At 37.4% G+C, this 23537-nt stretch overlaps 1 protein-coding gene across 1 annotated transcript in view; it reads right to left on the reverse strand.

The window, feature by feature from the left end:
- Nucleotides 1-23537, reverse strand: part of LOC117989651 (connectin-like) — a 45546-nt gene that overhangs the window by 16554 nt on the left and 5455 nt on the right. The gene's annotated exons all lie outside the window — the stretch shown is intronic.

Below are 23537 nucleotides of genomic sequence, written 5' to 3' on the forward strand. Positions count from 1 at the left end.
AATCTTGTACGATGGCACGGAACCCTTCGTGCGCAAGTCCGACTCGCACTTGGCCGATTTTTAAACGTCACAATTTTCTGCCACAGCGGCTCTTTCTTAGTTTGTACTCGTTATAAAAGCTTCTAATGGATCCGTGTTGGATAAAAATAGTATCTGAAACTCAAAACCAACCATGTAGCACGTTCTAGTTAGCGCACGGCGGGATGTATGTAGCTGGAAACTCTGCGAAATTCTGAACAATTCTCGTTTTTGCTAACTGCATACGTGACGTCCCAAACTTTTGACACTGAAACTGATACTGCTGAAAATACGGAGGCGGAACCGGGGAGCTAGGGCGGAACGGAAAAAATGCTGCAGTTTACCGCACCGCCTGTCTACACTGTTATTTTATTTTTTACTAGCTTATGCTCGCGACTTCGTCCGCGTGGACTACACAAATTTCAAACCCCTATTTCACCCCCTTAGGAGTTGAATTTTCAAAAATCCTTTCTTAGCGGATGCCTACGTCATTATAGCTATCTGCACGCCAAATTTCAGCCCGATCCGTCCAGTAGTTTGAGCTTTGCGTTAATAGATCAGTCAGTCAGTCACCTTTTCCTTTTATATATTTAGATTGAGATACAAGTTAGCCCTTGACTGCAATCTCACCTGGTGGTAAGTGATGATGCAGTCTAAGATGGAGGCGGGCTAAACTGGAAGGGGTATGGCCGACCCCTTTGGGTATGTAGGCATGGGTGTCCAACCAAAGGTTTTCTGCACAGCATCTACCGGAACGATAAATCGCTTAGCAGTACAGCTTGATAGCAGTACAGCTTGATCGGCAGGGTGGTAACTAGCCACGGCTGAAGGTTCCAGACCATACCAGAAAAAATTTAGAAATTATAAAATTCCAAATTTCCCCTGCCAGGAATCGAACTTGAAGCTTCCCACTGAGCACAGCGCTCACCAGTGCGCCAGGGAGGTTGTCATTAGTTATTAGATTAGATGCGGTCTTGCGGTCAGGAACCGTATTCAACCCTTTTAGGTAAAGTTTATTGAAGTGACGTCAAAGTCAAAGGTTACTAAAATCATGCATGATGTGGATTCAACGCCCTTTGTTTATACACATGGATACGAAAGTTCAGGTGTTATGTTTACACCTACTGTTCACCTAAAGTTGAAATAATGACCACAAAAGCACGTTATTTTAAGGTGCGCTTCCACTAAAGCGAAGAACAGCCACCTGACAGAATAAAATAAATATATGTATAAGGGGGCTCCTTTACAACAAAACTGATTTTTTGCTCGTTTTTTACACGGATGCCCACGACTTAGTCCGCGTGGATTTAGGTTTTTTAAAAATCCCGTGGCAACTCATTGATTTTCTGGGATAAAACATTGCCTTTGTCAATTTCGTGGATGCAAGCTACCTCTGTACCTATGGGAACTCTCTGATTTTCCGGAATAAAAAGTAGCCTATGTCCTTCCCCGGGATGTAAGCTAACTCTGTACTAAATTTCATTAAAATCGGTTAAACTGTTGGGGTGTGAAAACCTAGCAGACAGACAGACAGACACACTTTCGCATTTATAATATTAAGTATGGAAGTATGTACAATAAATACCTCCTATAGTCGACGCATTTTAAATTGAGTCGTCGAGTTATCTGTCTCTTTCGCTCGCACTTACAGGTCGTAGGTGCCAGCGAGTGAAACAGACAGATAACTCGACGACTCAGTTTAAAATGCGTCGACTGTAACAAGTGTGATGTGCATAATTAGTTGTACCTAGAGGAGCAAACTGGAGACATGTAAAATTCGACACCGCTACAAACTAGGGCCATTTTGGAAAATGTCAGAACACGGGCTTGATTTATGAATCCAGTCAAGTTGTCGAGGCAGAAATGTCGCTGTTTATTCTGTGTTTTTCTCGAGGGATCAACGGTACAAGCTTAAATTTTTGGGTTCGTGCTAAAGTTTCATCTACAAGTTACAAGCTCAGAAAAGCTTATAACCATCGTTTAGACTGGAAAAGATTCATATCAGAAACTAGTTTATGCCCGCAACTTCGTCCGCACGATACACAAATTCCAAACCCCACTTAAGCGAGAGATCTATAAAATAACCAGATTTCTTTTCTTGTTCGTAGATCGCTTCTATAACGCCATTTAGACTATCTGCATCTTTTTCTTTTTAATATTGCTAAAAAGGGACGGAACATGAATTTTACATTTAAAGACTAAATTTTAGTGCACGCTACAAATTTAAACAATAGGCTCGCGTCTAGCAGCAAAAGTCACGAGGTTTGAAAGCTCTAAATTAAATTTAAAACTGTCAAACTGTCCTTTTCAAAATGCATTAGTAAGAAGAGGATGCGAATACTCTAAAATTTAGGTGTGCACAGAGACAACAATAGAAATCTAAAAGTGTAGAATGCAGAGTAGCTAACAAAGGAAATCGCTACTCTGTGGGTATTGGAATCCTGTAAGGATGCGTCAGCGGAACGTGTCGGAATATCGTCGGAAGATACTCCAGACGTTTGCTGTCCAAATGAAGCAAAGAAATGACGTCACACGTGAAAAGAAATCCGTGGGTGTGCAGATTTGATTGAGATTTTCAAGAACGTCCGCTGAAACTTGTTAGGTACTTTTTTTATTCCATTACAAGTAAGCCCTTCACACCTGGTGGTAAGTGATGATGCAATCTAAGATAGCAGCGGGCTATCTTGGTAGGGAAGGGTTTGGCCATAGTCCACCACGCTGGCTAAGTGCAAACTTTTAGACTTCACACACCTTTAAGAAAATTGTGGAGAACTCAGGTATGCAGGTTTTCTCACGATGTTTAGTGGTATTTTATTGTTTAAACCGCACATAACTTCGAAAAGTTAGAGGTGTGTGCCCGGGATCGAACTCCCAGGCCCCAAGGCCGAATATGGTAAAGGTCTTTCTCCAAGGATAGATGTTAGTAAATAAATGTATTCTAACAAAATACCGAATAGATGTATCCCTCGACAAGGAAAAAATAACAAGGTTGTGGCCATAAATAGCCTACCCAATAATTTCTCACTGAATCGAGCTCATGTCGAACCTATGTTACCAACTTTGGGAGACATAATGACAAAAAGGTCTAACCAAATTAATTCCAACTAAAATTTCCAAGCTAATTCTCCTAATTATAGGGAGCCTCCCACTCTGGCTTCACTGGAATCTTGCCAGAACGAAGTTTAGGTTGAATGCCTATAATTAATTCTTAGCAATTATGTTCGGCTCCTAAAATATCTACAATTTTGTTTGGCTGCTGCTTTGTCGCAGTATGTTACTGAAAAAGCTCTAACTATGTTAAATCTTAAGTTTCCTGTAAAAAGCAGTGGTTTATTAGGTTGTATTGGTAGCTTACCGAACTGTTCTATCACTACCCATATTATAAATGCGAAAGTTTGTTTGTTTGTTGGTTTGTAGGTTTCTCGGTTTGTCCTTCAATCTTGCTGGTTCTTCTAGGTAGTAGTTGGACGTATGTCCAGCTGCAGTGAACGCATACAAGCTGATGGATGGAAAGAAAATGTGGCCATCACTGCCCGTCTATAAATTGCAAAAGTGTGTTTGTTTGTCGGTTTATCCTTCAGTCATGTTGCAAGGGAGCAACGGATCGACGAGATTTTTGCACTGGTATAGTTAAAGACCTGGAGAGTGACATAGGCTACTTTTTATCCCGGAAAATCAAAGAGTTCTCACAGGATTTCCAAAAAACTAAAGCTAGCGGGCGAAGTCGCGGGTATTAGCTACAAGTAGTAATAAATAATCGTTAATTTTGAACTGTTATCGCATTCACTCTTATTACATTCTCACCTTGGAAATTCGATAAAGTCAATAAATAACTAAACCAGAATAAAATCATGATCACCCCGCTTCCATACAGTCTTATCCTCAAGTGTTATTTTGTAAAGTGCGAGGCTCAGAAGTAGGTGAAGCTGAAAAAACGGGTCAAACAAAATTTAAAAAAATTTATTCCACCTTATAGTCTTCTTAAATATATAAAAGGAAAAGGTGACTGACTCATCTATCGACGCGCAGCCCAAACTACTGGACGGATCCGGCTGAAATTTGGCATGCAGACTAGGACAGCTATTATGACGTAAGCGTCCGCTAAGAAAGGATTTTTGAAAAACCAACCTTTAAGGGGGTAAAATAGGGGTTCGAAATTTGTGTAGTCCATGCGGACGAAGTCGCGGACATAAGCTAGTCGTGCTATATAATTGTAATATTATACGGTAGGATTTTATCTGCCGATGGCTCTCGTTACGTTTTAAATTATTGTACCATGTGGCCCTGTGGCATGCCTCAATGTCGCACCATGTTGTTCTGGCGTAAATGAAGCTTTAAACAGACTTTAGAGAGTGACCACTGACCATGTAAATCTGTTCCATCTTCCATGTAAATCTTGCATAAACGTTTGCTTTAGTAGTTTTAAGCAAAACAACAAAAAAAACATGCGTTTATTACATTTAGTATATGTATACCAAAATGTACGTACTATAATTTACGCACTGGTTAAAAACCTGTGTTATACAATTATTTATGTTAGTTAGTAATAGGTACAATTTGAAAGCTAATTTTAATTTTAATTTCATTCACTTTAAGTTTGAGTATATTTTATAAATGTACCTTTTAGTTTGAAAAGGTAATAGTGTACAACTTTTTTTAACAATCAAAAAGCTAGTTTCTTATATATTTCTATTAAAAAAAAATATTTATTAGCCATGTTCTTAACCTCTCTCTCCTCCTCCTTTCACCCCCCACCTCCAAAAAACTTGTACTAGAAGTATGTACGATAAAATATTGCAAGGTGGAGTTTGTACCTACGATCTATCGATTTTTCACTTTCTGGCTGTTCCTGATTAAAAATTTTCTCTGTGACTTCCTTGCTGAATCTGTGTTATCAATACTTGTGGTGCTTATTATAAAATATGTGAAAGTGTGAAAAATACGATACGGTATACTTTGTAAATAATAAATGTAACCGTTACATATGAAAAAGTAGACTTATTTTCCATGGGTAAATTTTCAAGGCTCGTAATGTCGATGTCAGAATGGTGACGGATTAACTGAATCCCATTGGACATTTCGTTCAGTTTTTTCCAATTAGTGTGACATCCGACACCGAAGCTGAAGGATATTTTTTGGGAACTGACAAAAAGAAATTACCTAATCCATTTTTTTTCCAAAAAAAAGAAATTTTCTTTATTGTCAAAATAAACACTTCCGCTAAAAAAATATCATGACTTAAAAGAACTTTAATTATTATATTGTGAGTAGGTAGAAAATATAAAAAGTTTTTATCCCGTCCGTCGTCAATTTCACAGGTCGTGACGGGATGGGACGACCTGTGCAATTGGGTTGAAATATCTATATATACATAAAAGGAAAAGGTGACTGACTGACTGACTGACTGACTGATCTATCAACGCACAGCTCAAACTACTGGACGGATCGGGCTGAAAATTGGCATGCAGATAGCTATTATGACGTAGGCGTCCGCTAAGAAAGGATTTTTGAAAATACAACCCCTAAGGGGGTGAAATAGGGGTTTCAAATTTGTGTAGTCCACGCGGACGAAGTCGCGAGCATAAGCTAGTCTTCTAAATATATAAAAGGAAAAGGTGACTGACTGACTGACTGATCTATCAACGCACAGCTCAAACTACTGGACGGATCGGGCTAAACTTTAGCATGCAGATAGCTATTATGACGTAGGCATCCGCTAAGAAAGGGTTTTTGAAAATTCAACCCCTAAGGGGGTGAAATAGGGGTTTGAAATTTGTGTAGTCCACGCGGACGAAGTCGCGAGCATAAGCTAGTCGACAAATAAAAACATCAAACAAATCGTGGTAAGTATGTACCCGTTATCTACATTAACATATATGTCGTCAAACCACGAAATAAGTAGGTAGATTCTCATAGACAAAACACATTCATACTCATATTTTGTCCACATCAATTATAAATGTGAAAGTTTGCTTGTTGGTATATCCTTCAATCACATCGCAACGGCACAACCGATCGACGTGATTTTTCGCATGGGTATAGTTAAAGGCCTGGAGAGTGACATATGCTACTTTTTATTCCGGAAAATCAAAGAATCCCCACATGATTTAAAAAAACTAAATCCACGCGGACGAAGTCGTGGGCAACAGCTAGTAATTGAATCGATCAATTGAAAGGACACCAATTCTTAGTTATCCGTAACGAGAGTGATGTAGGCTAATTTTTATCCCGGAAAATCAAAGAGTCCCCTCGGGTTTTGGAGATCTAAATCCACGTGGACGAAGTCGCGGGCATCAGCTAGTTGATTATACCTAGTTAGGTAGGTCAAGTAAACCCCATGTGGCATAACCTAGCCATTGGGCTTGTTAAGAATAAAAGCTAGTGGACGGTCAGTGTTTGTAATGCAACCAGATCCGGGAACGCGCTCCGATGATGGGGCCCTCAAGATGCGCTGGTAAGGTCCAGGGTTGATGATCTGTTCGAAGGTTGATGAACTTCGCGTCTAAAGTTTGCTTTTTTTTTGATGATAGCCGTTAGAGGCTTGTGTTTTTAGGTGTGTCACGCGTTCTCGCGGAGCGTTCGCTGTATGTGTCAACTTCGACTGACAGCTGTAGTGTTGCCGTTTTAGTAAGCGGCCACATAGGTAAACCCCGACCGATTGTAATAAAAATAAGTCTACGAATTTGGAAAAGAGGCTGGTTTGTGCTATGATTATAAATACATAAAAAGTACGGAACAGGGCTAGTTCGCAAAAAAAGTTATTGGTATGCAAGAAAAACCACGCTCCAATAAACTTGTACAGTGTACAGTTTTGAATTGGTTTAAAACGATCTTTTATGCAAACATACTGGCCCAATAAACTGTACCAATCCCGCAGTAGACAACGTTAGTAGTAAAATAGCTGCATTGCTTAGCAACTAACTAATGGTGAGCGTGGCCACATCGAACACTGATGTATGCAGCTCTATTGGAGCTAGACTGCATAAAGGACGAAAATCACCACCCATATTTTTATACATGCGAAAGTGTGTTTGTTTGTTGGTTTATCCTTCTATCCCGCCGCAACGGATCATTGGATTCACATGATTTTTTGCATGGATATTGATAATCCGGTTCGAAGGACCACTTTGTTTTTTGTAGCAAGTACAATTTATTAATTGTATGCAGTAAATTGGCAGGTTCTTAGTAAAACATCTACTATGTTGATTAAAATAAACTGAACAACTTCCCAATAAACTGCACCAATCCCGCAGCAGACAGTGTTAGTAATAAAATACCTACAATGCTTGACTGAACTATCTAATGGCCGACATGGCCACATCGAACACTGACGTATACAGCTCTATTGGAGCTAGACTGCATAAAGGACGAAAATCACTACCCATATTATTATACATGCGAAAGTGTGTTTGTTTGTTGGTTTATCCTTCAATCCCACCGCAACAAGGCATCGGATTAACATGATTTTTAGCATAGATATGCATTATCCGGTTCGAAGGACCACTTTGTTTTTTGTAGCAAATACAATTTATTAATTGTATGCAGTAAATTGGCAGGCTCTTAGTAAAACATCTACTATGTTAATTAAAATAAACTGAAGAACTGCCCAGTAAACTGCACCAATCCCGCAGCAGACAGTGTTAGTAATAAAATACCTACATTGCTTGACTGAACTAACTAATGGTCAGCGTGGCCACATCGAACACTGACGTATACAGCTCTATTGGAGCTAGACTGCATAAAGGACGAAAATCACTACCCATATTATTATACATGCGAAAGTGTGTTTGTTTGTTGGTTTATCCTTCAATCCCACCGCAACAAGGCATCGGATTAACATGATTTTTAGCATAGATATACATTATCCGGTTCGAAGGACCACTTTGTTTTTTGTAGCAAATACAATTTATTAATTGTATGCAGTAAATTGGCAGGCTCTTAGTAAAACATCTACTATGTTAATTAAAATAAACTGAAAAACTGCCCAGTAAACTGCACCAATCCCGCAGCAGACAGTGTTAGTAATAAAATACCTACATTGCTTGGCTGAACTATCTAATGGCCGACATGGCCACATCGAACACTGACGTATACACTATACAGCTCTATTGGATAAAGGATAATCCATATAAGCAAATAAGATTTAGATGAAAAACTAATTAAACTGTTAGTTACTCTGGTTCGAAGGACCATGTTGTCGTTGTGAAAAAAATTGAGTTCAATTTATTGTATGGCAGTAACAAAATAGCGGCTAAAATAAATATTTAGTGTTATAAAACTTATAGTTTTATTCTTATATCTATGTAATATGACGTATTGAGGATTGAGGGACCCAAAGTTCAATGATAAAATCAATTTCTATTTGGTAACCATAATTCTAATTTACAATTGACAAGTCCTGCATCAAGATTGAGGACTCGGTACCGGAAGAAGATTCAAAAAGATGTGTAAAATTCTGAGTTCAGTATCAACTGAAAAATCCATAGCAGCACTTCAATTAATTAAGCAATTGTTAAGCAAAATAAAACAGTTTAAGTAGGTATAAATTTCATAAATCATTGTTGGGGGTGTTTGTTGATAAAATAGGTACTTATATCTACCTGTCCTAAACAAATAGACGTGTAATGATGTAACATATGCTGTAACCGAAGTGAATAATGAACAAACTGACCGCACAATCAACTGACATATTTGGGTTAGTTCCGAGCAAACAAACGAAAAGGTAAGATCGCTGAGCCCTATTTTATGTTACAAGCTTTTGTGTTGCTCTGCTGCTCAAGCGACTGTCCAATTCTAAACATTGATTATGATTAGGTATCACACTATCCTTTTCTTTAGGGTTCCGTACCTCAAAAGAAAAAACGGAACCCTTATAGGATCACTTTGTTGTCTGTCTGTCTATCGGTCTGTCAAGAAACCTACAGGGTACTTCCCGTTGACCTAGAATCATGAAATTTGGCAGTTAGGGCATTCGGGGAAAAATCTAAAAACCGTGAATTTGTGGTGGAACATCACACAAATAAAAATTGTGGTCATAAACTAATAATTAGTATTTTCAATTTTCGAAGTAAGATAACTATATCAAATGGGGTATCATATTAAAGAGCTTCACTTGTACATTCTAAAACAGATTTTTATTTATTTTTATGCATCATAGTTTTTGAATTATCGTGCAAAATATCGAAAAAATACGACTGTAGTACGGAACCCTCAGTGTGCGAGCCTGACTCGCACTTGGCCGGTTTTTTAAACATAAAATTAGATTAAATAAATAAGTACCGGTACCGAATTACCGTTTTTCTAGTCGGTTCAAATTATCAATTTTATCTCTGAAATCTTTTTATGTAACTACCTACTTAGTAAACGCTGACGATAATATTCCAGATATCCAATAAATTCCGCTAAGATTAAAAAATTCCATTTTTACGAGTGGAATTTTAGGCGCTTTGACAAATTCGTGTCGTAATTTTTTGTAAAAGCCAGTAATTTTACATTCTCATTACATTATCATCTATTATACTTCGTCCAAATTTCACGTTTTAGGACATTTTCAATGAGAAATTGGGTATTTAAATATCCATATTAAAAGTGTCTACGAATAGGTACATACCACATGGAGAGACATTTCGGCTTAATCCGTTTATCTCTCCTAAAACAGCTACACTGGGGTGTATATTAAAGAATGTGTGTCCACCTATCCAAACCGAACGGGGTGGATTAATAGAATTTTAATATTAGATACATTATTTAACCCGGGGGGGGATATAATATAAACACACGATTCCGAGTAGGTAGGTATATACTCTAAGGTAGCTTTTTAGGGTGGCTAAATGGAATAAGTAGAAACCTGAAGACATTCCTGATCTTCTCCTTCCAAAACCATCCTTTCAAAAGTGATGATTTTTCCTTTCCTGATTTTAGTAGGGTTTCGCAGTTTTTCGATTCGGTAGGGGATCAGTAAAGAGAAAAATTCGCATTTGTAACGAAACACTTTTGGAAGGAACCTTCTGTCAGCGTATTTCATGATTATTTTTTTGCTTTTATTTTGCATTCCCATTATGATATTATCATTTATCATCATCATGATCGACCACTACTGAGGTGGGTGGGTCGTCTTCTCTCAGAAATCTTCTTTCCATAAATATTAATAATAATTGAAAAGAAATATTATATTATATTGTTTTGTATAATATTTTTATATAGGTACATATACCTTTTTTAATATTTTTATAAGTAGGTAATAGCTTTTAAGACGATTTATGTGGAGTATCTCTAACAAGAGAAGGTTCCGGTGCTATCACGTGCTGAACTTGATCAGATATTATGATTTATGAGTCTTTCGTACCCACAGAATTCAAAATAGATAGATCTAGCAATGGCAAGTAAAAGTGAATATTGGAACAATGTACCTAGAGACCATTTCTTTCCTTTTTTAGAATTCAGGGGTTATATCTCTTCAAGTTTTGAAGTATATTATAATCAGTTACGCATTGCCACTGTTGTCTTCCTCAACCGATAGACGTCCACAACTGGACATAGATTCTTCGAGGGACTCCCTCACGCTACGTTCTTATGCTGCCTGGATCTACCAGCTCTTTGCATCTCGTTTGATGTGGTATGTCCACCTAGTGGGGAAGTTTTGATTTTCGAGCTATTCCCGTCGAAAACTCTTCAGTGTCTGAAGACCAAAGTCGAAGATAGACAACAGATAGTGTTGGCAGTTTAGATCCGAGACATGATTGGTAACTAACAGCCTTGTAAGAAAGCTCATAGTCATCTACGTAAAATATTAAGTAAGTAATTAGTATTTACACGGTATCACACAGGACCAAAGTTGCTTAGAGTTATGGTTTTTGCTGAATATTCATAACCAAGCACTATTAGCATCCAAATATTATGGTAATAAGGACACAAACTAATCTTTGTCATACATTGTTTTACATACCCTTGTCATGTCTTGACCTAAATCTAGTTTAGAATAAACTGCCAAGCGATTTTAATCCTTAACCTTGAATTTATTAAGGTGTATTGTTCAAATGCTTTGTATTCCGTACGATGTCTTCATCGCGTCTCTTAGATAATGAAAAGTTATTTGTTTTCGTATCCTTTATATGCGGGCCGGGAAAAATATATAATAATAAAGGGAACGGGGGCCTATTTGCCTTTTTTTGGGTATTTTGTGGAAGATAATATTATGAGAGGTACCTATGGTACTAATAAAATGAATGGGTTTGTAAGTATATCGGATATATTATATGTGATCTTCAAGGTGTTCCCACTACGCGCCCGGTGCGCTTGATATTTCAAGTCTCATAAATTAACTAACAATAGGGATGTTGCCTATATCAAAAAAAAAATACTTTTTAGAGATTATTAAATAACGGGTCTTCCGAAATGCGATAAATCTGCAACGTCCTTTATTAGTTTCAAGTTCAATAACAATTTTTAATTCAACTAAAAAATCTACATATTATGTCAAAGACGTTATATTTCACGATTTTATATACACTACCTTTTTGCTTCAGAATTGTGCTTGCTGTGATTACATTAATGTTGTTGTTATAAATAGTCCTTTTTATACTTTAAAAATGAATTATTTTAAATGATTTAATTTGAATAAAAATCGTAATACTGAAAAAAAAATTAAAAAAAAATCGACGATAATAGAGAACTGATGAGCGATCAACTACATAAAATTAATGTCCTTTAGAATGCAAATACATACTTCCATACTAATATTATAAATGCGAAATTGTGTCTGTCTGTCTGCCTGTCTGTCTGTCTGTCTGCTAGCTTTTCACGGCTCAACCGTTCAACCGATTATGACGAAATTTGGTACAGAGGTAGCTTGCAACCCGGGGAAGGACATAGGCTACTTTTTATCCCGGAAAATTTAAGAGTTCCCACAGGATTTAAAAACCTAAATCCACGCGTACGAAGTCGCGGGCATCAGCTAGTATTATTTAACTATAATATTACCTATCTTTAGTTAGAAGACCAAAATAAAACAACATTTCTACAATAATATCAACAAACCCAAAAAAGTAAAATGATTAAAAAGCGCTTACAAAAATGGATTTCAATAAAGAATATTTATATTAGAGCTCGATATAATATGATAAACTGCTGAAGCGATTTCAATTTAGGCTCAAATTATCTCTGGAGTCTATTTTTTGAAACCAAAATAAGCTTCGTTAAGATTGGAGCGTGCTTGAGCTTAAATTTCCGAGATTAACATAAACAGCGCCGAATTTATAACAACACCGCCACTTTCGCGGCGTAGTTTTAAAAATAATAATTAATTAAGAAGTGTATTCGTAGCGCGCTCTATACAAAAGTAGTTCCAACTTAACTCAATGAAATTTTGTAGGTACCTTCTAGAATTTAATGCATAATATCTCTGTCTATCATGTCATTACCAACTCATCGCCGGCTCACTACTGAGTGCGGGTCTCCTCTCATAATGAGAAGGGTTTGGTCAATGGGCATTGGCATACTTCAGATACTTTGAGAACATTATGGAGAACTATCAGGCATGCAGGTTTCCACAATGTTTTTCTTCACCGTTAAAGCAACTGATAACTGATAGCAACTGATATAAGTACTTATTACTTATAACGTACATAACTCGTTAGAGGTCCGTGGCTGGAATCGAACCTCGCACCCCTAGACTAGGAGGTCGAAGTCTTAAACACTAGTCTATCACCTCTCTGTCTATGGATTGCCAGTTTTCCGTAAAAAAAATAGGTTTCAAACTTACACGGCCTCAGAAATTTACATACAAAATCTTGTAATCTTGTGCTTCCATATAGCATACATCCATATACGAGTACATCTGCACGTTACGCGACAGATCGAGACGGCAATCGGGGCATGGGGCGGGGGGACGTCCCGTACTCCTGCACGTCGCCCGACAGAGTACGTGGAGGCTGTGCGGGTGTGCGGGGCGTCCACTCCCCGATTGCCATCTTGACCTGTCGCGGACTATCGCTACCATAAGCAGCCTTAGAACAATCAGTGCGATAAGAATTTCTCCCTTTTTTCATTTTTTAAGCGGCAAAAAATGTGGTGCCCTTATTACGGCCGAGGTCGCAGTCCAGAGCTAACTTATCATTGAATTAAAATAATAAAGCAAACAAAATTAAGTATAAACAACCACATCTGCCGCCTAATGAACTCAGTGGCCCTACGTTTTAATTAAGTTCCAGGGTAATGTGATATAATGGAAGTCGTAAACAAACAGACGCCGTTTGCATCGTTTCTATGTAAATGCGGACCTAATAAAGCAGCTAATTGACACTTGAATTTAAACAAGCAACAGATTGCACACTCCATCTCTTTTTAACTTAACGCAAATGTGAAATGGTCGAGAGAGACGGAAAAAGGAAAATTGTACTTTCGTTTTCTTTGTCGTACCTACCTACATTAGAATTAGAATATTCTCTACTATTTATCTAATGAAAGGAAAATTTTAACTTTAACTTAATTATAAGCATTATCTTATAAAACAAAAGGTTAGTAGACTTTCTTTTGTTAAAAAAAATACAATAAGTATCAAAAATTTCTAAGCGGCAACTCACATTTTTTTTTTACCATTATTTACCACTGTTGAAAATAAAAAGCACCAAACGTTTATGTATTTCAATAACAAGAAGAATACACTCTTTGTAAACTTGATAAATCCCTGATGATATTAAATAGTATATAATATAGTCCGTGACAGGTCGAGATGGCAGTCGGTCACTCGCGCTCGCCCGCAACGGGTTATTGCGGATGTGCGGGGCGTTCCCTCCCCGATTTCCATTGCGACCTGTCGCGTACTATAGCTACCTACCTATTTAATAAATAATTCCCACTGATAGTTTTCCAAGCTGCGTGGCAATAATTTCACGCTCCTTTAAAACTTCTATATCTAAGTACCTATATTCTGGTATATATGTTAGTGACGCTAGGTTGAACGCAAATGCATCTGGATGCAGATGCTACCTGCTTCTAACTTTACATCAGCTGGCTCTGGGATTAGCTCAACCGAGCGTGAATATTGAATAAAAATAATTTCGGCGACGCAACGGAAAAATATATCCACGGGAAAACTGGATTTTTTTTCTGAAAATTGACATAAAATGTGCACATTTTATACCATTTAATATAGGGTTAAGCCATCTCTATTTCTGATCAAAGATGCTAAATTGAAGATGGCTTAAAATAAAAGTACAGTACGCGACGAAACCGACAAAACGTCATATAGGTAGGTATGAGTGACAGAGACAATGCTCTACAAAGCCGAAATGTCATTCTAAAGGCTGATGTACTACATTACTTTCGGCCGCGTACTGCAGAACATAGTGATATTATTATTAACCACAAAGGTACATCACTACCACAGTACCTGCAGAGTGCAGACATTATAGGATACGTCTAAAAAGTCAAGCTAAACCAGAAATAACTGAATGCTCATATTATTAGGTACATCAAAAACGGTAATTCATTATTCAGTCCGTTACTTCTCATCATCTGAGAGCGCTCCAAACTACTTGATTAAACATTCCGAGTGAGCGATACGGATTAAAAGGAATTAACTCGGGGTCAAAAATAAATCTTATCTGAGGCTGGGTTGGCATTAAACTCGCTGTATCCTCGCATTTATCTCTTCGCAATTGTGCTTAATTCCCGTTTCTTCCTTCCAAGTGTAATAAATCAAGTTAGTGTAGGTACATAGTCTCGCGTCTTTCTTTGTTTGGGGTTGGATACAATTGTTGAAATTTGCCTGTGCGAGGTCCTATTGTTTTTGTTTTGTGGGATTAAGTTTAGCCTTTATTAGTATTGTGATGTACCTACACAAAATATAATAATAATAGGTCCTTGTGTGGGGCACTTTGATATTGTTTGTGGCTTTATTATTATAATTTCACAATGTATTGTTTAGAGTATGAATACGAAGTGCCCGTTAAAGTCAATTCAGCAATTAAGTCCTGAAAAGGTAACAGACAGATCGATATACTTTTACCATTATTTTAAAATAGCTAATGCCCGCGATTTCATTCGCGTGGAATTTATGTTTGTTAAAAATCCCGTTGAAAGTTTTTGATTTTTCGGCAGTGTTTTTTGCATAAAAGTATCCTATGTCCGCCTCTAGAATAATATAAGTTATATTTTCTGTGACAAATTTCAAAAATCTCGGTTCAACAGTTGAGCTGTGAAAAGGTAACGGATAGATATACCGGTACAAATATTTACTAGCTTATGGTCGCAACTTCGTCCGCGTGGACTACACAAATTTAGAATCCCTATTTCCCTTAGGGTTGAATTTTTAAAAACCTTTCTTAGCGGATGTCTACGTTATAATCTTTATCATAATGCCTCAGCCCGATCTGTCCAGTAGTTTGAGCTGTGCGTTGATAGATCAGTTAGTCAGTCAGTTCGCTTTTCCTTGTACATATATTTAGAAGAGATATGGACCGAAAATATGGATTAGTAGGTATCTATGGATTACATTGTCGATTCGTTTGTGTTAAGTTTTTAAGAGTAATTAGAATTGCTGTTTAACTAATTATGTACAGTACGCGGCCTAAAGTGATGTACATCGACCTTTAGAAGGAGATAGCAAGTTTGTAGAGCACTGTCTCTGTCGTTGAGACCGACAAAACGTCATATAGGTATGAGTGCCAGAGACAACGCTCTACAAAACCGAAATGTCATTCTAAAGGCCGATGTACATCACTTTAGGCCGTGTACGTAATTATCAATGTAATTAACTAATTATGAAACCAACTTTACTTTGTTAACAACAGATAGGTAACTAACAAGTAAAATATATCGATTCAACTTCTTTTTTGTTGCCACACAAAATCGTCAGTGTTGTTCGTAGACATGCAGTCCCCATCTCTCAACCCCAAAACTTGAGAACGCTTTCGGTTCTTTCTATTTTGTTTACCACTTGACATCTGCTACACGACTTGGCTCTTTTAATGTGTCTCTAGGGGCTCGTAGGTTAAAGAGGTTATGTTACTTCTTTGTTTCTGTGGGGTTTCTTTGTACTGTAGTTACCTATGCCAATTCTGTAGTAGGATTTGAACTCTTGCCAATTATGAATTCTATGAATTTGAACTCTTGACAATCAAAACTAGATTTTTCTTCATTTTTAGGGTTACGTAACTTAAATGGAAAAAGGAGCCTTTATAGGATCACTTTGTTGTCTGCCTGTCTGTCGGTCTGTCCGTCTGTCTATCGTGTCTGTCAAGAAAACCTATAGGGTACTTCCCGTTGACCTAGGAACATGAAATTTGGTACGTCCGTAGGTCTTATTGCACAAGTAAAGGAATAAACCTGAAAACCGTGAATTAGTGGTAAAAAACGAAAAAAAATTAAATATGTTCATGCACATAATATAATTACTATTTTCAATTTTCAAAGTAAGATAACTAATAGGTATACCAAGTGGGGTATCATATTATGAAAGGGATTCTTATTTATTATTAGATATGCATAATAGTTTTGGTTTATTGTGCAAAATGACGACAAAATACGGCTGTAGTACGGAACTCGGTGCGCGAGTCTGACTCGCACTTGGCCGGTTTTTGTTGATGATAACTAAATTCATCCGATCAGTTAACATTGCTAGTTAAAACTTGCTTTTTAGACAAAATCAGTTAAGTGCTCTATGATCAGTCAGATACTGTTGCTTGTGCCAACAAATTCCGAACAGCGCAGTTCGCAAACAACTACACAGAGATTGTGATTGCCACATCATCGAATGCTGACGAAGGCAGAACAAACATAATATACTCTCTATCTGTAGCTCGTTCAGAAACAGAGATACAAGTTTTTTTTAAATCTAATCTCTACATATTTTATACTAATAAAATAAAGTCGCTTCCCGCTGTCTGTATGTATGTATATATGAACGCGTACATCTTTTAAACTACGCAACGGATTTATTTTAATGCGGTTTTCACCACTAGATAGAGTAATTCAAGATGAAGGTTTATAGGTAGGTATAGTTTAAGTCTCAAAAAATTAGAGATCTCTAGGAAAATTTAAATCTCACTGACACCACATTAGTATCTACACTGCACCCATACGAAGCCGGGCGGGTCGCTAGTTTATTTATATATGTGTTTACTCACACAGTGAGCATGTCACCCCTGTAGAGTACAAACCGGATAGGTACATAAATGTCTTACTTTCTACGTCTAAGCCCTCTTATTATTCAAGTCAATAATAAAATTACGTAATTTAAAAAAAAAACTAAAAACACGACTGCTAATAAATAGTAACTGGTAACTGAAAAGCAAAAAATTTTTCAGCCCGCACATTGAAGCACATAAAATCCGCCATTTTGATTTTTTTAAGAATTATCAAGAAGCCGGCAAAAACTTAGTTACAATTCAAATGTAAGTAGTTTCTTTTCTTACAAATTTTCTTTACTGTATCAAAACGACCAAATCTTGTTGCTGTTTCGTAAAAGTTTGAACTCTGAAAGTTGAAATAGAAAAAATGTAGCAAAAAAATTGTAAAATAAAATCCAGTTAGCTAGACACGATAACTTTGAACACTCGGGGCTGTGAAGTTCACGAAACTCCATCCAAGGCTCTTAAATTTGTTGTAAGATTTAAATTCAAGTTTCAGACATGTTCAGCTTAATTAGCAAGCCGTATACGAACAAAGAACTATCATAAAACATTTAAGTTCAGCCCGTGGGGCACACTACAGAGAACTTCGGTAAGGTACTTAATCAATAAGTTTATAGATTGAAATAAGAGTCGTTCACTCTGATAAATAGTGCCTTTGCATGCGGCGACTTTTTCACATGCAGTTGAAGCGCATGTGACGCGTAAGGCCTCATTTACGGAGACGCGGGGCGTCGCGCTTCGCGTGTGTCGTGGCGTCTTGCGGCGCGTCGTACGTTTTTTTTGTTTACGTTGAGGCGGCACGTGAAGCGGCACTGATCATCGCACGCGTAATCAGAAACATATGGCAATATACGATGCTGTTCATAGAGATGCGAGGCGGGAAGAGTGGCTGTGCCCGCGGCGTTGCACGCGGCGGGCGCGTCTGCGTTATGCGATTTCCAAATAAAGACTAGCAGAAGGTTCCGCTGCGGGCATCGCTTCTTCGAGAATTGCCGCCGCGTGCGCCGCCACGATGAACGCCGCGTGGGACACGTCGATGCCATCCGCGGGCTCGGCCGCAAAAAATGCACCATCTCAAACAAACGCGTATAAAATTGCTGGTAACTACCCACGGGTGGGTAGTTACCAGCTACAGGGGGAGGCTTCACCCGTGGATAGCTACCACCCTACCGGAAAATCCGTGCCGCCAAGCGATTTAGCGTTCCGTTACAATGCCGCATAGAAACCAAAGGGGCATGGGTTTAAAAAACTGCCACACCCCTTCCAGGTTAGCTCGCTCCCATCTTACACTGCATTATTACTTACCACCAGGAGAGATTGCAGTCAAGATCTAACCTGTATCTGAATAAAAAAAACATTGCACATCGCTGGTGGAAAAGCAACTTAGGTGTTTATAAAGCTGTGAGTTAATCTTTAACTTTTTTAGCAAAAAACAACCTCACACCGCCTTTAACTTAGTGGCCCGTGGGACACATTAGACAGAAAGTTAGTGTCGCACGAAAAAAAGAAAGAATGGAAAATGCTTGGATAAGTTTTGCCGGTTACGATGGGGATACAATATCCGTGACATTTATTTTGAGGAAAATTGAGAATTATGTATCAGAGTTGGGCGTTATTACCGTATCTGGTACCCAAATGTTGGATGTTACGTCCTACACAGATTTAGAAATACCTTTTAGCAAAAGTTCCCGAGTTTCAATTGGGCAGTTTGGGCCTCTAAATAAATGAATATTTAGATTGAGCTTCTTCTTCTTTGACCTTAGCATTTTCGTACCTAAGTGGGATCCGTTTTTGTATGAAATGAAATGAAATGAAAATGAAATGAAATGAAAATGAAATGAATAAATAAGTAAGTAAGAAATAATAATAAATTAAGGTTTTCGCTTTCATTGGGAACACAAGTACCTTAAGAAAACACCTAAACTGCACCAAAAGTACACCTAAACCATAAGTTTTTTTGGTCATTAAAGCTCCGTGAACTTCCAAACGAATCATTCCACCTTTTTGCGTCCACTTTGCCCACTCTTGAAGATCATCTAGATTCTAGACGATTTGATTGATTTTATTGGCTCTCAGATCTGCCAGGCTTTTGGGCATCCTCGAGATTTAGCTCTAGGTGTGGTGATTATCTAAATCCATCCATTAAATAAAATAAAATAAAATTACAAATTTTCAAATAAAATAAAATTACAAAATTTATGGCATAAACGACGTTACAAAATAAGCAGTGATACCAATAATAATAGGAGATAGAGATAGTTCTTTACCTCCAAATTAGCATATCAGGTTTTCATCCTGAAGACGGATGGATATAAGATACTTTTTACTCTGGAATAATAATAGGCTCTACAGGATTTTTCCAAAAACATAAATTCAAGCAATTGAAGTCGTAGATAAAAGCTAGTTAGTATGTTAGTAGTGAGAAATTGATTGTGTAACAAAATCAGTTTGCGACCTTATTTATGGAAATTCTTTATCGTAATTGGTTTCATAGAGTGAAATAGGGCAGTAAATTTCATTTCTGTCCCTATATCAACCCTTGTCCCCTGTGAAATGACACCGCCTAACTTATCTAATACTATGTAAAATGGAAAACCTTAGGCAGAATAACTTGACCAAGGTTATGAAAAAATAACTATTTAAATAAACTTAATATAATATGAGCTACTAAGAGTTTTTGGAAACGTTTGCATGCTCGCTTGGAGTAAGTGTTTGTAATCCAATCTTATAAAATACACAAACGATCAGACGCACAACTAAGCTCAAATTAATCGTTTAAAAAATTGGAAAAGATTGAAACTAGTCGGGCTAGCGTCGACGAAATACGTGAGTAAAGGACCTAAGGTCCCTCATACGAATAACCACACACCTAATACCACACTACTACGTCTTAATAGTACCTTTTAGGTAATTGCGAATTTGGATCTCCATTCCATTCCGAGAAAAATTGAAGAATTTTCTCGGATTCCGGATGCAGTGAGTAAAGAACCTAACCACTCTGTACAACTTTTATCAAGGATAATAATAGCACAAGCTTATATAGTGTTGTGACACTATTATGAAATATTCGATCGATAAATAAAATATCGTCAGTGTAATAAGTCTCAGCGAAAATTCATAGCCAATTTAGTGACATCAAGTCTCTGTTGCTGCTTTTCACCATTTTCCTCTAGAATGGGTTGCGCGTAATCTCTGACAAATGCCCATTGGATAGCTCGGTAATGTACGCCTCGTATAGTGTTGTAATGGCAGTCTTGTGAAATATGGGGTCGATAAATAAAACATCCACGGCATGTTGTTGTCTTCCGCCATTTTCCGTTGGAATGGCTTGCGAGTAATCTCTGACAAATGTCTTATAGAGAGCACGGATATTAGGTTATGCAAGGCTTGTATAGAAGATGCATTGTAGTCAATTATCGATTTGTATAGTGTTGTAATGAATTAGAGAGTCGATAAATAAGCGTCTCTAAGGAAATTCATTGCCAATTCAGTGGCGGGAAGAGATTCTGCTTAATAAGGGCATGCTGGTGCCTTTCGCCATTTTCCAGTGCAATGGTTTGCGAGTAGGAAATCTCTAACAATTAATGTCCTTTAGAGAGGACGGATACCTAAATATATAAAAGGAAAAGGTGACTGACTGACTGACTTATCTATCAATGCACAGCTCAAACTACTTGACGGATTGGGCTGAAATTTGGCATGCAGATAGCTATTATGACTAGGCATCCGCTAAGAAAGAACTTTTGAAAATTCAACGCCTAAGGGGATGAAATAGGGGTTTCAAGTTTGTTTACTCCACGCGAACGAAGTCGCGAGCATCAGCTAGTTAGATTATATAGGCATTGTACTCACTTATCGATTTGTATAGTGTTGTAATGAAATAGGGGGCCAATAAATAAAACATCGACAGGGCAATATTAGCCAAGCGTGTCTGAGAAAAATCATTGCCAACTCAGTGACGGGAAGAGATTTTTATTATAAGGGCACGCAGTGCCTTCCGCGATTTTCCAGCTGACAAATGTCCTTTAGAGAGGACGCATATTAGGTTATGCATGGCTTGTATAATAGATGCATTGTAAGCAGTTATCGATTTTGTAGGTCGGTCAATCTGTTGTAATGAAATAAGGGGGTCGATAAATAAAACATCGACAGTGCAATATTAGCTAAGTGTCTCTGAGGAAATTCATAGCCAATTCAGTGACGCCAAGAGATTCTCCTTAATACGGCTGGTGCCTTCCGCCATTTTCCAGTGGAATGGTTTGCGAATAATCTCTGACGAATGTCCTTTAGAGAGTGCGGGTATTAAATTATAGATGCATTGTACCCACTCATCGATTTGTATAGAGTTGTAATGAAATAGGGGGTTAATAAATAAAACATCGACAGTGCATTATTAGCTAAGTGTCTCTGAGCAAATTCATAGCTAATTCAGTGAAGCCAAGAGATTCACCTTAATATGGGCATGCTGGTGCCTTCCGCCATTTTCCAGTGGAATGGTTAGCGAATAATCTCAGACAAATATCCTTTAGAGAGGATAGATATTAGATTGTAGACGCATTGTACTCATTTATCAATTTGTATAGTGTTGTAATGAAATAGGGGGTTAATAAATAAAACATCAACAGTGCAAAATTAGCTAAGTGTCTCTGAGGAAATTCATAGCCAATTCAGTGACGCCAAGAGATTCTCCTTAATACGGCTGGTGCCTTCCGCCATTTTCCAGTGGAATGGTTTCAGAGTAATCTGTGACAAATGTCCTTTGGACAGCTGGAATTCTCGCTCGCTATATTTACCGTCTCTAAAGCACGAGACTTTTCCTTAAGTGCCCCCATTTCTTTATTTATTTAATAAAAAGTACACATCTGTTTGAGGAATCTGTTATGTATAAACACAGATCATCCCCTGTGTAGGTATATAAACAATTATTTATGACCATCGCAGATTTATTGTTTTTACCGATAAATTTAAAAAAAAACACGGTTAACAACGCTAGTGACATCATTACGGATGAACACAGGATACTATTTATCCCTGAAAACAGGATCGATCGCGTGCACAAATCAATCCTAATCCTAATAATATTGTAAATGAACCCGGTAAGTCGGAGTTCCCGTGGGATTTTAAATGACTTATATCCACGCAGACGAAGTCTCATGTTATATAGTAGATATAGTAATCTACAAGCTATTCAAAAATATTAATAAATCTAGTAAATCTATCAAGTTGTTATAAGCTTTCATAAAACAAAGTAAATGAGATATTCTGATATTATAGATATATTCTGATATTATATTATAGATATTCAACAAGATATTCTGCAGAATTTAACAATCGGACTCATAGTAAAATTCTATCAAGCAGGTATAAGCTTTCATAAAACGAAATAATCGGATTTAGAGTAAAATCTGTAGGTAAATCTGGTGAGTTTCCCCAATATTTGGATAGAGAAGTTATCTGTTACCCAAGACATAACTTGCAGATAACTTCCAAACAACAAATGTCTATAGACAGTTGATACTCGTGCCCCGATTTACTTACTGTCTTTGAAAATGCAAGAGATTTAACCTTAAGCAATATATACTCTGATTTATCTTTTCCAATAGAATTTTCTCTTGCATGCATGCCCTTGCATGCCTTAAAGAAAATTATTAACCGTATTACGAAGCGATGATATCTCTGAAAAGCATCTTTTTAGATAGCTGGTATTCGACCCTCGATTAACTTATGGAGTTAACGTTTTATTGTTTACATATTTTCAGTAGTAGGTAAGTACTTAATAATATACCATTTAATTTTTTATTAGTATTGCATATTACAATAATAATATGTTGAGTCATCATCTTCAAAATGTCTTTCTGGCTCAAATACTGCTGTAATTCAAAGTAGGTAGGTACTGGATAATATAATATGTTTACTAAGAATCCTGCAGTCTTCCTATTCAACTTGCAAAAAATTTAAAACATTTTCCACTGCAGGTTTACGGAGCGAGTCATCTCTGATAACCATCTCTACTCGGGGGGTATTCGTCGCTCGATTTACTTTACCGACTAAGGAAATAATGCAGGTGATTTTCTCGTAAGTTTCACGCTCAATCTTTTCCGATGGAAACTTTATCTTTCTTCTCTATAATGGGTAACGAAAATATTTACGGTTGCTGCTGCGACTTAGAGCGAGTTAACTCGTCTCTCAGTCAAACATTTGTATTCCTCGTTGAATTAACTTTACGAAACACGATTACCTAGTTTACTATTCAGTTTAAATTCTCTCGCTGAAGCTAATATAATTTAATATTATACCTATACTATTGCTACCCAACTACTGTCCGGTTTGTTTAAAACTATTATTATCAGCATCTCAACCCATCGTCAGTCAGCCCACTTCTGAGCA

Source organism: Maniola hyperantus, chromosome 16, assembly GCF_902806685.2.
Source record: "Maniola hyperantus chromosome 16, iAphHyp1.2, whole genome shotgun sequence".
NCBI lineage: Eukaryota > Metazoa > Arthropoda > Insecta > Lepidoptera > Nymphalidae > Maniola > Maniola hyperantus.